Source organism: Podarcis liolepis, assembly GCF_965112155.1.
Source record: "Podarcis liolepis genome assembly, chromosome: 11".
Lineage (NCBI taxonomy): Eukaryota > Metazoa > Chordata > Lepidosauria > Squamata > Lacertidae > Podarcis > Podarcis liolepis.
In genome coordinates this window covers 58,823,219-58,837,797 of record NC_139565.1, presented here as the reverse complement: position 1 = coordinate 58,837,797, position 14,579 = coordinate 58,823,219, and positions in this window count along the sequence as shown.

Sequence of the window (14,579 nt, the reverse complement as noted above, 5' to 3'; positions counted from 1 at the left end):
TGACCTATCCTGAATCAGTCACTCGGTGAATGGAAGTCGGGCGAGTACTGACTGCTGGCTTTCGGAGCCTCGGAGGGGACGAAGGGACCCTAACGATCAGAGCAACCATAATGGGTGTCTGATATAATTTGCTATGTATATTGGAGATGCAGATTTTGCATTCCATTCATTACCTTGACAAACATGGTAATGGGCGCAGAAAACAATGGAACATAAATCCATACACCTGACAAAGATCATAATGAGAACGGGAAGAGTCATCAAATAAATAGAAATTGCTTTACAGTGTTTTTTCTGCACATACTGCACTTTTTTTTGGGGGGGGGAACTCGTCGTTTTGAGTATGACAGCACATATTCTGGCCATTCAAGGACCGTCTCTCCCCATATGAAGTGACCCGGACCCTGAGATCACCATCTGAGGCCCCTTTTCATGTGCTCTTCCGCAAGAGGTCCAAAGGGCGGCAACATGAGAACGGGCCTTTTCTGTGGTGGCTCCCTGTTTGTGGAATACTATCCTCAGAGAGGCTCACCTGGTTGCTTCATTGCATATCTTTAGGTGCTAGGTGAAAACAGTCCTCTTCTCCCAGACCTTGGGATGATTAAACCATCACTGGCACTTTAATCTCTCTCTCTCTCTCTCTCTCTCTCTCTCTCTCTCTCTCTCTCTCTCTCTCTGAGGGGGCTATTGTTTCAGTTTGCTACCAGGGCATGTATTTTTCCTGTTTTTATATTGTAAACTGCCCCGTGGTCCTCGGATGAAGGACGGTATAGAAATTTAGTAATCAGCTCTAAACAACTATTGCTGCTGAGCACATTCCTCAATGAGTCTCTTGTAGTTCTTTCATGGGTAAGAGCTGGCTGAACTGAGACTGTTGCAAGGCCCCTAAAAGTCAAAGAGCTCACCTGGTTGTCTGAGTCCAGAGCAGAAGATGTAGGCTGGATCCTAAACCTGCCAACCCAGCAGAGAACACTATTTTAAAGGCTTGTTTTCCCTCTGCCAAGATTATGCAGAGCATCAGCCCCTCTGCTGAACAGGGTTTGGGTCTGTTGTTAACTTCACGCCACTTTAATTTACACTGGTTTGCTTCACACCATCTCCTTGTGCATAGGATTTCTCCTGAAGTGAAGCAATCGGGGAAACACCACAGATGAAGCCAGCTAGCTGAGCTTAGAGAGAAGGTAATAAAATTAACTCTTGCTTTTTGGACCAGCCAAACGTCAACCCTCTTTCAGATCTTTGAAGGCCTTTGCAGGGAACAAAGAACTCCCCATGCTCCCAGAGACAGCCTCTTCCTACAGTGACAACCTCTCTGTTTTGTGTCTCTTGTGCACCCAACTGCTAAGTATTGAAATTGCTGCTAATAAAAATAACACACAGTGCAGTTTTCAGCACTTCCCAGTTGTAAACCCACCGAATAAACACACTCCAAAGGAAGCTTGCCTTCTTCTTCTCCTCCTCCTTTCTTTTTTGTCAGCATAATGCACCTTTTAATGGAATATTTAACACTCGCCAGCTATTATGGTCGGGGGGGGGGGGTTTAGACTTCCACTCCTCCCTAATTTCTGTAATTTCAAAGGGAAATCTCACAAAGGAAGCTTAAACAGCAGAAGGCGAGATGCGAGTGTGTGCCCAGAAGTGTCCTGTCAATCACTCCTATTCAGAAATCTGTTAGGTTAATAGGCTTGGATTTCCAAGCAATTTAGTTCCCATGAAACCAAAGCAGGGGCGAAGAACTACAGCCTTCCAGCCTTCTCTGTCTGGGCCTTGAGACATTTTCCCTCCTCAGCCACACACTCCTCTCCCCCAGAACATACCTCACTTACCCTGCTACATCCCTCCCCCAAAATAGTTTCTGCATGGCTGGAATGCGTCTTTGAACTCCAATAGAAATACTGCCATTTTAGGGTGGGTACCCATGAAATTAAAAGATGCCTGTGAAGATCATGACCACTGGGCCCATCACCTCCTGGCAAATAGAAGGGGAAGAAATGGAGGCAGTGAGAGATTTTACTTTCTTGGGCTCCATGATCACTGCAGATGAAGACAACAGCCACGAAATTAAAAGACGCCTGCTTCTTGGGAGAAAAGCAATGACAAACCTAGACATCTAAAAAGCAGAGACATCACCTTGCCAACAAAGGTCTGTATAGTTAAAGCTATGGTTTTCCTAGTAGTGATGTATGGAAGTGAAAGCTGGACCATAAAGAAGGCTGATCACCGAAGAATTGATGCTTTTGAATTCTGGTGCTGGAGGAGACTCTTGAGAGTCCCATGGACTGCAAGAAGATCAAACCGATCCATTCTGAAGGAAATCAGCCCTGAGTGCTCACTGGAAGGACAGATCCTGAAGCTGAGACACCAATACTTTGGCTACCTCATGAGAAGAGAAGACTCCTTGGGAAAGACCCTGATGCTGGGAAAGATGGAGGGCACAAGGAGAAGGGGATGACGGAAGACAAGATGGTTGGACAGTGTTCTCGAAGCTACCAGCATGAGTTTGACTAAACTGCGGGAGGCAGTGGAAGACAGGAGTGCCTGACGTGCTCTGGTCCAGGGGGTCACGAAGAGACGGACACGACTAAACGACTAAACAACAACCTTTGGGATCCTTTGGGAGAAGCCATGACTCTTAAAGCAATATATTAGTGCCTTAAATGTATGCTGAGGATATGGCCTAAAAGTCATTGGCTTTAGCCCTTTCCACACAGTCATTTCAATAGGGACAGATGTAAGGTTCCACACTTAGGCAGGAAGAACCAGCCGCAGAAATACAAGATGAAATGAAGAGGCAAGACAGAAGGTCAGGAATTAAGCAAGGGGCTCTTTCTTCATTATAACTTTGGACACTTTCGAAGTGTACAAGGGAAGACAAGTGTGGGAAATATTCAGACTTTCTGTCAGGTTCTGATTGCAGGTTTTCCATGGGCATCCAGCTGGCCAATGTGAGAATAGGATGCTGGATTAGATGGGCCTTTGGGCCGAACTAGCAGGGCTCTAGTTATTATTATTATTAGTATTATTATTATTAGTAATAATAATAATAATAATACCCCGCCCATCTGGCTGGGTTTCCCCAGCCACTCTGGGCAGCAACCCACAGAATATTAAAAACACGATAAAACATCAAACATTAAAAACTTCCCTAAACAGGGCTGCCTTCAGATGTCTTCTAACAGCCAGATAGTTGTTTATTTCCTTGACATCTGCTGGGAGGGTGTTCCACAGGGTGGGCGCCACCACCGAGAAGGCCCTCTGCCTGGTTTCCTGTAACCTCACCTCTCTCAGGGAGGAGACTGCCAGAAGGCCCTCGGCGCTGGCCCTCAGGCTGAACGATAGGGGTGGAGATGCTCCTTCAGGTATACTGGGCCGAGACTGTTTAGGGCTTTAAAGGTCAGCATCACCACTTTGAATTGTGCTCAGAAACGTACTGGGAGCCAATGTAGGTCTTTTAGGACTGGTGTTATATGGTCTCGGCGGCCACTCCCAGTCACCAGTCTAGCTGCCGCATTCTGGATTAGTTGTTATGTCCTTACTTTCTTAATTCTCTTTGAAGTACCTTTGACTTCTGTGGGAGAGTGAAGCACATGCTTAAATGCGCCACTGATGAATGTGGGGACATTACTCTCTCCCCAGCTCTTCCATATTGCTCCCCTCACCCACCCACCGGTTTTTGATTGTGTGAAAATAAAAGGACTGTGCCTTGAACTTCCACGAGTTCAGAATCAGAGAAAATGGGCAAGTTTGAGGATGCATGAGAGCAAATGAGGCGGCGCGCATTAAAAGGACCAATTTCCTCTTCCCGTTCCCCAATTGCTGTAGAAGGGCTCTTAGGTGACCTTCAGTCTTTAAAGACGAGAGTTGTATATTTAACCGCCTTATTTATTTATTGTGGCGGCTGAGCTGCAAAACCTCTGATTTGCATCATAAAAGGGAAAGTACCTCTCGTGTGCAGTGACCTTGGTGCAAACCTGCTCCAAAAGTGTGTGAGGGGGATGGAGACCCTTTAAGACACACAGCCCAGGGGGAAGAGGCAGATGGCTATAAAATGAACTTTAAGCAATGGCTAGAGATTGCTAATCCAGACATGCCAAGCTGAAATGAACACAAAAGGTTAACATTGATTCATAGGATTGCATAGGCCATTTTATGGGATGCTTTGTACAGTCTCTTTTTCTTCTAATTTTCAACAGGGATTTGAAAGAAATAAGGACCCCCCCTCCCAGCAAAGTTAATATAGGTAAGGGGTCAGGAGGCAGTGTTGGTATCAATCAGTTGATAGTCTTGTTATGCTGCCAGTGAAATCTTCAGAAATACCATAAAAGCAAAGCAGCTGTGGAGAATGACGGCTGCTCTTTTAATTGAGGGGGGGGGGCATCATTGCCAGCATTGTAAAAGGCTTCAGAAACTGGCCAATAAATAAAAATAAAAGGCAGTCATTGCAGGACACTTAAAACCAGCAGAAGATAGTCTGCTCACTACCAGTTGTTGTCAGATGGGTTTCTTTGGACTTGATCAGCATGTGATATCCTGACTGCAGAAGTGTCCCTGTGTACGGTGGATGCTTGGGTAGCGAACGTGATCCATGCGGGATGCACGTTTGCAACCCGCATCTGCGCATGCGTGGGTTGTGAATCGACGCTTCTGCACATGCGCAAAGCACGATTTAGTGCTCGTGTGCATGTGCGACTTGCCAAAACCTGGAAGTAACACGTTCCGGTACTTCTGAGTTTCGGCAGTCCGCAACCCGAAGAAATGCAACCTGAAGCATCTGTAACCCAAGGTATGACTGTATTGCTCATAAGGTATGTGTGGTGGTGTTGTGTACAGTGGGGAAATCCATGTCCCTCCAGATGTTACCAGACTGGCACAGCCCAAGTTTGAAGACACAGCCCAAGTTTGAAGAAAGATGCACCAAGATGTAGCCTTATTGGAGTTCACCAATTGGATCTGTGTTGCTCCGGGACAGGAGGAAGGAAGTCAAATGACACTGAGGTTGGTTCAAAGAAGGAGTTTATTCTGCTCTCCGGATAGCAGAAGGCACTTGCGTGGTGAGTCCACAGCAAGTCCAAAGAAATGGCAAGTTTCATGCAGTATATATATCCTCCAGACACCCTCTCCCCCTTCCCCAGCCACGTCAGCTTGTACACGCAGGTTGACATCACAGATGTTCCTGCTCTGGCACTCTTAACCATAAAAGGAATTTCCTTCCTGCACTCCTGACCATAAAAGGATATTCCTGTTCCTACTCCTGTCTTGGAGCCAGAGGTCACCATCTCCAAGAACACGCTCTGACACTGTTCCCAGACTGAGTCTGTGCGTCTTTTGTAGTGAGGATATAAGATAAGGCACAGACGTGTCTGTGTCTATTCTACTGGTAGAGTCAAGGCCAGCCTTGCCGTCACAAACTGATTAAAGAGAGAGTTGTGTTCTTGTTAGGCATTTGCTCAATGGCTCAAGTTTATGCATTTTAGCTAAGGAAAAATAGGGATTTTGGTGTAGTTTAAAAACTGCCTGCACAGTCAGTTTTGGGTTTGGGAAACCCATTCCTTCAAAGACAGTAGTCCTCTGCTGCCTGACCCTCCAGCAATTGGTGTCCAGTTGTGCACCTCTTCTGAAAATGGCATTTTCATGCAGCCAACATAGTTATGGATAAACCTTTCCTTCGGCATTAAGTTTTCCCGTCCCTTCCAAAACCTGACACCTTTGCCTTCTGCTTGAAGGGCATGAGCTGAAACTAGAGTGGGGAAGACTCCCAGTTGACACTCCAAGTTCAAGTCAGAGTTTACTTTACTGGGGTCAGTGAAGGCTCACATTGAGACAGGATTGATACACTCCTATAGTGCTAAGTGAGCCCCTACTATATGTGCATTTTCAGTTTTGTTCCGGGAAGAATCCCAGCTATGAGAGAGGGTTCCAGTCAAGGTGTGTGTGTGCACACTGGACATATAGTTCAGGAACACTAGAACACATAAATCAGTTCCAAATGCAAGAAACAGTGGAAATGCAGGGAGGCTGAAGGGACATTCTTTCATCTTTGGTGGACCTGTCCAAGAGTGAAGGCCTTCTGGGAAATGATTTACAATGAGTTAAAAAAGGTGTTTAAGTACACCTTTCCTAAGAAACCGGAGGCCTTCCTCTTGGGCATTGTCGGCCAAAAGGTGTTAAAGAAGGATAGAACGTTTTTTATGTATGCTACCACAGCAGCAAGAATTCTTATCGCCAAGCATTGGAAGACTCAAGATTTACCCACACTGGAAGACTGGCAGACACAATTGTTGAACTACATGGAGTTGGCTGAGATGACTGCCAGGATCCGAGACTTGGGAGAAGAAGCAATGGAGGAGGATTGGAAAAAATTTAAGGACTATTTGCAAAAGCTTTATAAGTTATATGAACTTTAAGAAGCCGCATGACTTGGAGGGTTAGCCCCAGCAATGAGAGTGGAGTATATAGGAAATTGGATAATATTATTGAAAGAATCAAAGTTTAAATGGTTAAGAACGACAATATGTTCTGCTTTTCAGACTAAATGGAAAATAAGGGATTTAAACTTAAATTGTAATTGAAAAAACAAAAGGAACACACGAAATAAGGTTATAATTTGTTGACAAATTTATTGTTAAGAATGCACTGTGCGGGAGGTGTGGGGAAGTTCGATAGAAAGTTGAAATAAGTTGCTGAACTGGTTTGATTTTTCTTTTTCTTTTCTTATCTTCTTTTCTATTCCTTTTTTTGCTTTATCTGTAACTGGAAAAAATGTAATAAAAATTATTATAAAAAAAAAACAAATGCAAGAAACAGGATCAGGTCAAGAAAGAGTAGATTCTAGCAAGGCAAGGTCAGACAAAGCAGAGCATTAGTCCAGAAAAACAAGGTCAAAGATTAAAGTCAATCAAGCAAATCAGCTAGCAACCTGGATAGCTCCAAATGGCACCAATGTTAGCAGTCAACTAAGATAATCCCCGCGACGGGGTGAGCTCCCGTTGCTCAGTCCCTGCTCCTGCCAACCTAGCAGTTCAAAAGCATGTCAAAGTGCAAGTAGATAAATAGGTACCACTCCGGCGGGAAGGTACACAGCATTTCTGTGCGCTGCTCTGGTTCGCCAGAAGCAGCTTAGTCATGCTGGCCACATGACCCGGAAATTGTATGCCAGCTCCCTCGGCCAATAAAGCGAGATGTGCGCTGCAACCCCAGAGTTGGTCGCGACTGGACCTAATGGTCAGGGGTCCCTTTACCTTAAGTTAAGCATGAATGTTATTCTAAAAAGCAAACTTTCGTATGTGTGATGGCCTGGGAATCTGATTCAGAGGCTGAACCGGAGGAACCCCAGCCTACACAGGAGTCCCCGCCTCCAGGGCCGGCTGAACTGGGGCAGGGCCTTGGATCTGAAGCACCTGCACCTGTGCCGGATCCTCAGGAGCAGGCACCAGGTGAATCCTCTCTGGCTCCAGAGGTGATTGAAGACACAGTGCCTACAGGTGTGCCTCTCCCAGTCCTGTCAGGTGAAGGTGAGTCTCCCCCTGGGTCCGTTAACCCTCCAGCCTCTCCTGAGCTGCAGAGGCTCAGGGCAGAGAGGCGGAGGGAACTGGTTTCTCCCAGGAGGAGTGCTCGCCTTAAGGCCAGGAGAGGCGGGTCTCCTGGGGGCTGGGGCCGCCTCTGGCCTCAGAGAAGATAAAGGCGAGTCAGCCCGGTCCCAGGTTGCAGGAGCAACGTCGTTGAAGAGCTGTTTCGGCCAGCACCCTGTCCTGTTCCTCGAGAGTTCCTGTCCTTCCCCTGCTCCTCGCCCTGGACCCCGCTTCGCCTGTGGAGGACTGTCTGCCAACCCTCGACTCAGGTCCTGGACCTCGCCCCATGGTAACCTCCCCCTGGGACCAGCACAGTATGTTTAACCCCACTCTGAGTGAGAAGAGCCTCTACTCTGAAAGCGTTGCAGACTGTTTTTAGGAGCTGAGGTGTAGGAGTGCTTCTTCTATAAGAAGGTAAAGCTAAAGGACCCCTGACAGTTAAGTCCAGTCACGAAAGACTCTGGCGTTGCGCCACTCATCTCACTTTACTGGCCGAGGGAGCCAGTGTTTGTCTGCAGACAGTTTTTCCGGGTCATGTGGCCAGCATGACTAAGCCGCTTCTGGCGAAACCAGAGCAGCGCACAGAAACACTGTTTACCTTCCTGCCGAAGCGGTACTTATTCATCTACTTGCACTTCGACATGCTTTCAAACTGCTAGGTTGGCAGGAGTAGGGACTGAGCAACGGGAGCTCGCCCCGTTGCGGGGATTCGAACCGCTGACCTTCTGATCAGCAAGCCCAAGGCTCAGTGGTTTATACCACAGTGCCACTGAAAAGGGTCATGAGACCTCTTTAGGCATCAGGAGGTTCTCTGCTGATGGACATTTTGAGGAGTCAGGAGCATCAAAGGCTGTTTCAGAGGGTGCATTTTCCTCCTAGTCTGAGTTGTCCTTTGAATCCATGACTGTAAGGATGAGGAGTCAGAGCACTGGGTCATGGCATTACCTCTTCTGGTGTTTACAAGAAGGAACCTCATTGGCCCCTTACAGCTGGCAGTTTCAGTGGCTTCTGGTCATTTCAAGAAGCCAGTTCAAGAAGTGCAGTGTCAGTGTGTGTTTGCTTTGAGGACTCAAACAACCGTGTGAACATCTTTGTTTGGTGAATTCTTAAACTGTCATACCCTTATGCTGATTCAAATGCAGACCGACTATCCATTATAAAGCCTATGAATGAGGATATGAGATCATTTTTTTTACATTATTCATTCAAGTGCAGATTTTGAACCTCTGAAAGAACATACGTTGAAGCAAAAATAATAATAATTCCTCATTGATTCATCCATCCAGTTCTAATTTTGAAAAACAAAACCAGCATCTCTCACCCCCTTCCTTCCTCTCTTTGAACAATGAAAGTCTCCCCCCCAAAAAAACAAGATTATTGTCAAATGGTTGTCAGCATAATTATGGAGGTTTTGTGAAATAAACTCCCACCAGGCTCTCTGATAATTAAACTGTTCTCCCCCCTCCACACACCCAGCCTTATGTTCCTTTGTACACAACTAGATTATTGTTCATTAATTTCAACTTCAGCCATTTGTCACAATATGCACCACTGACAAAAACTTATGCTGAAGCAATTGAACAAAACAATCTTTACACAATTGAGAAGGGTGTGGAATGTTTACATGGGAGGCAGACTCAAGTCAACAGAAAATAGCCTTCAAGGAAATGGAAATGGTTGCTCATTTTCTGACTGTCTGTGCTGGTACCAAGTCAAAGTGAAGAGGTTCATGACACAGTGACAATACTGCTTCTAAGCCGATCTGAGTCTTGTTGCTCCCTGGATGGGAGTCTTCCTAAGAAACCTATGCCTTGAGCTCCCTGGAAGAAAGGTGAGATATAACTGAATATTTTCTTGCTGGTTCATCTCAGTTAGCATTCTGCTCCCTAGTGATCATTGGTCAGATGTCTACCAGCCATGATGGCTATGTTCTGCCTCCATTGTTGAAGGCAGTATGCCTCTGAATACCAGTTGCTGGGAATCACAGGCAGGAAGAATGCTGTTGTGCCCAGATGACCCTTGTGGCCTTCTCATAAGCATCTAAGAACAGGGTGCTGGGCTAGCTGGGCCTTTGGCAAAATCCTGTGGGTCATTTCTTATTTTTTTCTATTTCTTATTCTTATGGTCTTGAATGCCTTTGGCTGCTCAGAAATGAAGGATACAACCACCCTTTGTTCTTTATTTCCAGCATCTGGCCCTAAGAAATGCAATGCCACTGAATACCGGTTTTATGATTAGTGGTCTTCTCCAACCTAGTGCTCTCTAGAGGTTTTGGATTGCAACTCCTATCATCCCTGACCACTGGTCATGCTGGCTGGAGCCATAGTCCAACACCTCTGAAGACCATCAGTTGGGGAAGGCTGTTCTATAGTGCTATTCTCCTTGAAGACTAGGCAGGTCAGTTGGTTGGAGCATACTGCTGATGATGCCAAGGTTGCAGGTTTGATTCCCATATGGGACAGCAGCATATTACTGCATTGCAGGGGATTGGACTAGATGATGCTCATGGTCCCTTCCAACTCTACGATTCTACTCTTGCTTTTGAGTTGTGTTTGTATGTGGATTGTCAGGAATGTGCCCCCCCCCCGAGCCCAGTGGAAGAGTCGGCTCAGAAATTGTGCTAAGCGAGCAAGGGGCTGACTCTGCAAATGAGAGCTGGCTGTCTAGAGTCTAGAAAGGGCAGTCTGGCCCCCCTCCTTCCCAGGGAAGACGCTGCAAGCTCCCAAGGAGAGGAAGAGTTGGAAGGTGGCCAGGCATTGCCAGGCAACCAGCAGATAAGCCGGAGTCTAAGGTTGTGTCTTCTGGGAGCGTGGAGGAGATAGACCAGCAGTTTAGTCCCTGTACTAGGAGACTGGAGAAGCTCAGAGAACAACGGAAGGGAAGGAGGAGAAAGGCGGGATTTTGGCGTTCTTCCTGTTGGGGGCAGGAACGAGGAGTCAGACTGATCAACCACTGTTAATGGGAGCAAGTGGGAAGCCTTGCTCTGGATGTGTTTCTCTTGTAAATAAACGTACATAAAACTGTCAGAGAGCCATTGCTGCTTATCAGGCCGCTTGCCTGCCAGGGATCGTTATAATTATGTCATTATGGAGTAAGCTTGTGAGATCTTTGGAACTTGAAACAGAAACTCTCCCACAGTGATCTACTGCATGTATAAGAAATAAGGTGTTCTTTCGAGCTTGAGAAATTGAAGGACAAAAAAAAATGACACATCACCAATTTTTCCTATTTTTCTCAGGGGCCCACAAAGTTTTTGAGCCAGCATAAACCGGAGTCATGATCAGGCATTTCTTTACTGACTCTACAGAACTCAGTTTCACACAGAGTGAATTATACTTTGCTCCTCTCCTTTAGTTCCTCAGCCCAGGATTTTCATTTTTGCAACTCGAGAATGAAACCACGGCTTCTGAAACACAGCAAGACACTGAAACCCCCTTGTGCTTCTTTGAAACAAACGCACAGCGACAAAGAATATAGGAAAATAAAAGAGCAGAACAGAGGGGATTTTTATTGCCCCCATTTCTACATTTCTCTTCCAAAACAAAACAAAAACTGTCAACAATCCTTATTCATCCACGTGGAGATTCTAGACAGGAACCCCATTCCGATAACTTTTATTTCTTCAAAGTGCCATTTTAAAAGTAGAAACCGAAGCACAGTAAATCACCAAAGGAACATACAGCCCCCAAGAGGGCTAAAACTCTCGGAATCCAACATTATTATTATTTTATTTTATTTATAAAAATGTGTCCAGGCCCATTGCCAAAAAGGAATTAATTTCCAGTGGCTTTATGGACGTGCCTCAAGTGTATGATAAGCAGTATGGTTTTCAATGCAGTCACCCGGTTACAGGTAGTCAGATCTCTGCGTTTCATACCTTTTAATCTGAAATGCAGCCCATCTGTGAAAACAAAAACCTCAAACAATTCAAGGGTCAGTTTGTGTTGGTCTGTCAGTTTGCATTCATTTCAAAGGGACTTGATCAAGCTCTTGCATGTTGCCACAATCCTACGATTGCTGCTGAAAAGGAGGTTCCATTAGTGCAAGGATTTCTGCATGTGCAATGGGAATTTCCCCCTCCCTTTACCCCACACATGCCCTGTACCCTTCCCTAGATCTTCCCTAGAAGGTTGGAGGAAGCCCTGGAACAGATTTAGGAGGTGTGCAATGGAAGGAGTTGGGAAGAGAGCAGAAAACCTTGCACAGGTGAAACATTCAATTTAGCGCTGCATCGGATTTTATGGCATGGGACTTATTCCAAGGAAGTGGGTATAGGATTGCAGTAAAAGAATTTCATGAGCAAATAGAGCAGGGCTTTGTTGCTGTTGTTTAGTCGTTTCCGACTCTTTGTGACCCCATGGACCAGAGCATGCCAGGCACTCCTGTCTTGCACTGCCTCCCACAGTTTGGTCAGACTCATGTTAGTAGCTTCGAGAACACTGTCCAACCATCTCGTATTCCGTCGTCCCCTTCTCCTTGTGCCCACCACCTTTCCTAACATCAGGGTCTTTCCCAAGGAGTCTTCTCTTCTCATGTGGTGGCCAAAGTATTGGAGCCTCAGCTTCAGGATCTGTCCTTTCAGTGAGCACTCAGGGCTGATTTCCTTCAGAATGGAGAGGTTTGATCTTCTTGCAGTCCATGGGACTCTCAAGAGTCTCCTCCAGCACCAGAATTCAAAAGCATCAATTCTTTGGGGATCAGCCTTCTTGATGGTCCAGCTCTCACTTCCATACATCATTACTGGAGAAACCATAGCTTTAATCAGGCCAGAAAAGGATCCTAATTTAGGCAGCAAGGGCAGTTCTCTCAAGCCACAGCCCCCTGCCTCATTGCTGATGTCTTATACTACGACAGGTGTGAAGCAGCTAAATGTTTGGCTGCCATTGTTTTGACGTTTGTTTGCAAGCTCTCCTCCCTCTAGTCTCCCTGAATTAGGAGAGGCATGAAAAAGGTGGAGGAGAGGTTGGTTTCACACAGACGAGTGCTTGGGGAGAACCCTAGAGAGGAAGGAACTTAGACGGCTGTGGGGAGGTGGGGAATTTCAGCCTTGGCGACTGAACCATGGGTGATCCAGGCGATGAGCTGCTGTGCTCATAAGGCCTGACCCTCTGCCAACTCTGTGAAGATCTCCAACTTGCACAGTGTTATTTACTGCCAGCTTGTTCCTGACAGGAACTGGGTGTGGGGGGGGGGGAGGAGAGAATTGGAGTGAGGTACTGGATTGAGTATGCAGTTTCTGAGGATCTCAGCCAGCCAACCCAAAAACTGCAGCCACTGTGCAGCCAACAGTTAGGGATTATGGCAGTTGCAACCTCTAACTTCTAGAGAGCATTATTAATTAATTATTAGGGACGCGGGTGGCGCTTTGGGTTAAACTGCAGAGCCTAGGGCTTGCTGGTCAGAAGGTCGGCAGTTCGAATCCCCGTGACGGGGTGAGCTCCCGTTGTTTGGTCCCAGCTCCTGCCAACCAGCAGTCCGAAAGCATGCAGTGCAAGTAGATAAATAGGTCCGGCTCCGGCGGGAAGGTAAACAGTGTTTCCGTGCGCTGCTCTGGTTCACCAGAAGTGGCTTGGTCATGCTGGCCACATGACCCGGAAGCTGTATGCCTGCTCCCTCGGCCAATAAAGCGAGATGAGCGCCACAACCCCAAAGTCGTCTGCGACTGGACCTAACGGTCAGGGGTCCCTTTAACTTTACCTTTACCTAATTAATTAATTGAATTTATATATCGCCCTATACCCGGGGGTCTCAGGGCGGTTCACAGAACAATATCAAAATATAAAACCACAAAATATATACCGGGTAATCGAAATAAAAGCAACAACCCAATAACCCCCCACCCCCTGAAAAACCCCTTCATGTTTTAAAAGGGCATTAGGTTCATTTACATTCTGGAAATGCTGCTTTCATTCATGTCACTTGTGGTCTTTTCCATTCAAATGTGATGCCTCCTAACAAGTTTGGGAAGAATGGCTGCTTGCCTTTATTAACTCAAACGCAACTCGTACAGTGCAGGAAATGTAATCCAGCCCCCTCCACCTCGACAGGCTGCTTGTCATAGAATGGCCTTATTTGATTAACTTGCCCCTTTGGTGGTGCTCATGATCTCATTATATCTTTAATGATAAAAATCCCCATCTGCTGCGTGCTATTCTGTATTACCTTAAAAGGGATTCATTCATTTTCCGCTTGTCACTCGTGTAATTGGATAAATATTTAACGGGAGAGGTTTGATTAAATTTCTACTAAAACTTAGCTCGCCTCTAGTGACACCTTAAAAGTTGGTCCCTTGGCCAGCAGTGGGGCAAACTGACACACCCAATGAAGTTTCTTTGAAGTCAGTGAGAAAGCTCTTTGAGTTGCCTTATACTTACGTAGATCATTAATCCCTGGGCTGGAAATATCAGGAATAATTTTCTGGCAGTAAGAGTTGTTTGACAGTGGAACTGACTCCCTCAGAAGGTTGTGGTCTCTCCTTCCTTGAAGGTTTTTAAGCAGAGGTTGGATGGCCATCTGCCATGGATGCTTTAGTTGAGATTCCTGCATCACCAAGACAAGGTGATGATCCAGCGAGTGGGTCTACAATTATATGAGCCCAATAGCATTGTAAGGGATGCGGGTGGCGCTGTGGGTTAAACCACAGAGCCTAGGACTTGCCGATCAGAAGGTTGGTGGTTTGAATCCCCGCGACGGGGTGAGCTCCCGTTGCTCGGTCCCTGCTCCTGCCAACCTAGCAGTTCAAAAGCACATCAAAGTGCAAGTGGATAAATAGGTACCACTCCAGCGGGAAGGTAAATGGCGTTTCCGTGTGCTGCTCTGGTTCACCAGAAGCGGCTTAGTCATGCTGGCCACATGACCCAGAAGCTGTACGCCGGCTCCCTTGGCCAATAAAGCGAGATGAGCGCCGCAACCCCAGAGTCATTCACGACTGGACCTAACGGTCAAGGGTCCCTTTACCTTTAATAGCATTGTACCCATTTGTGGAATCCAGCAATTGGTATTCAGAAGGAT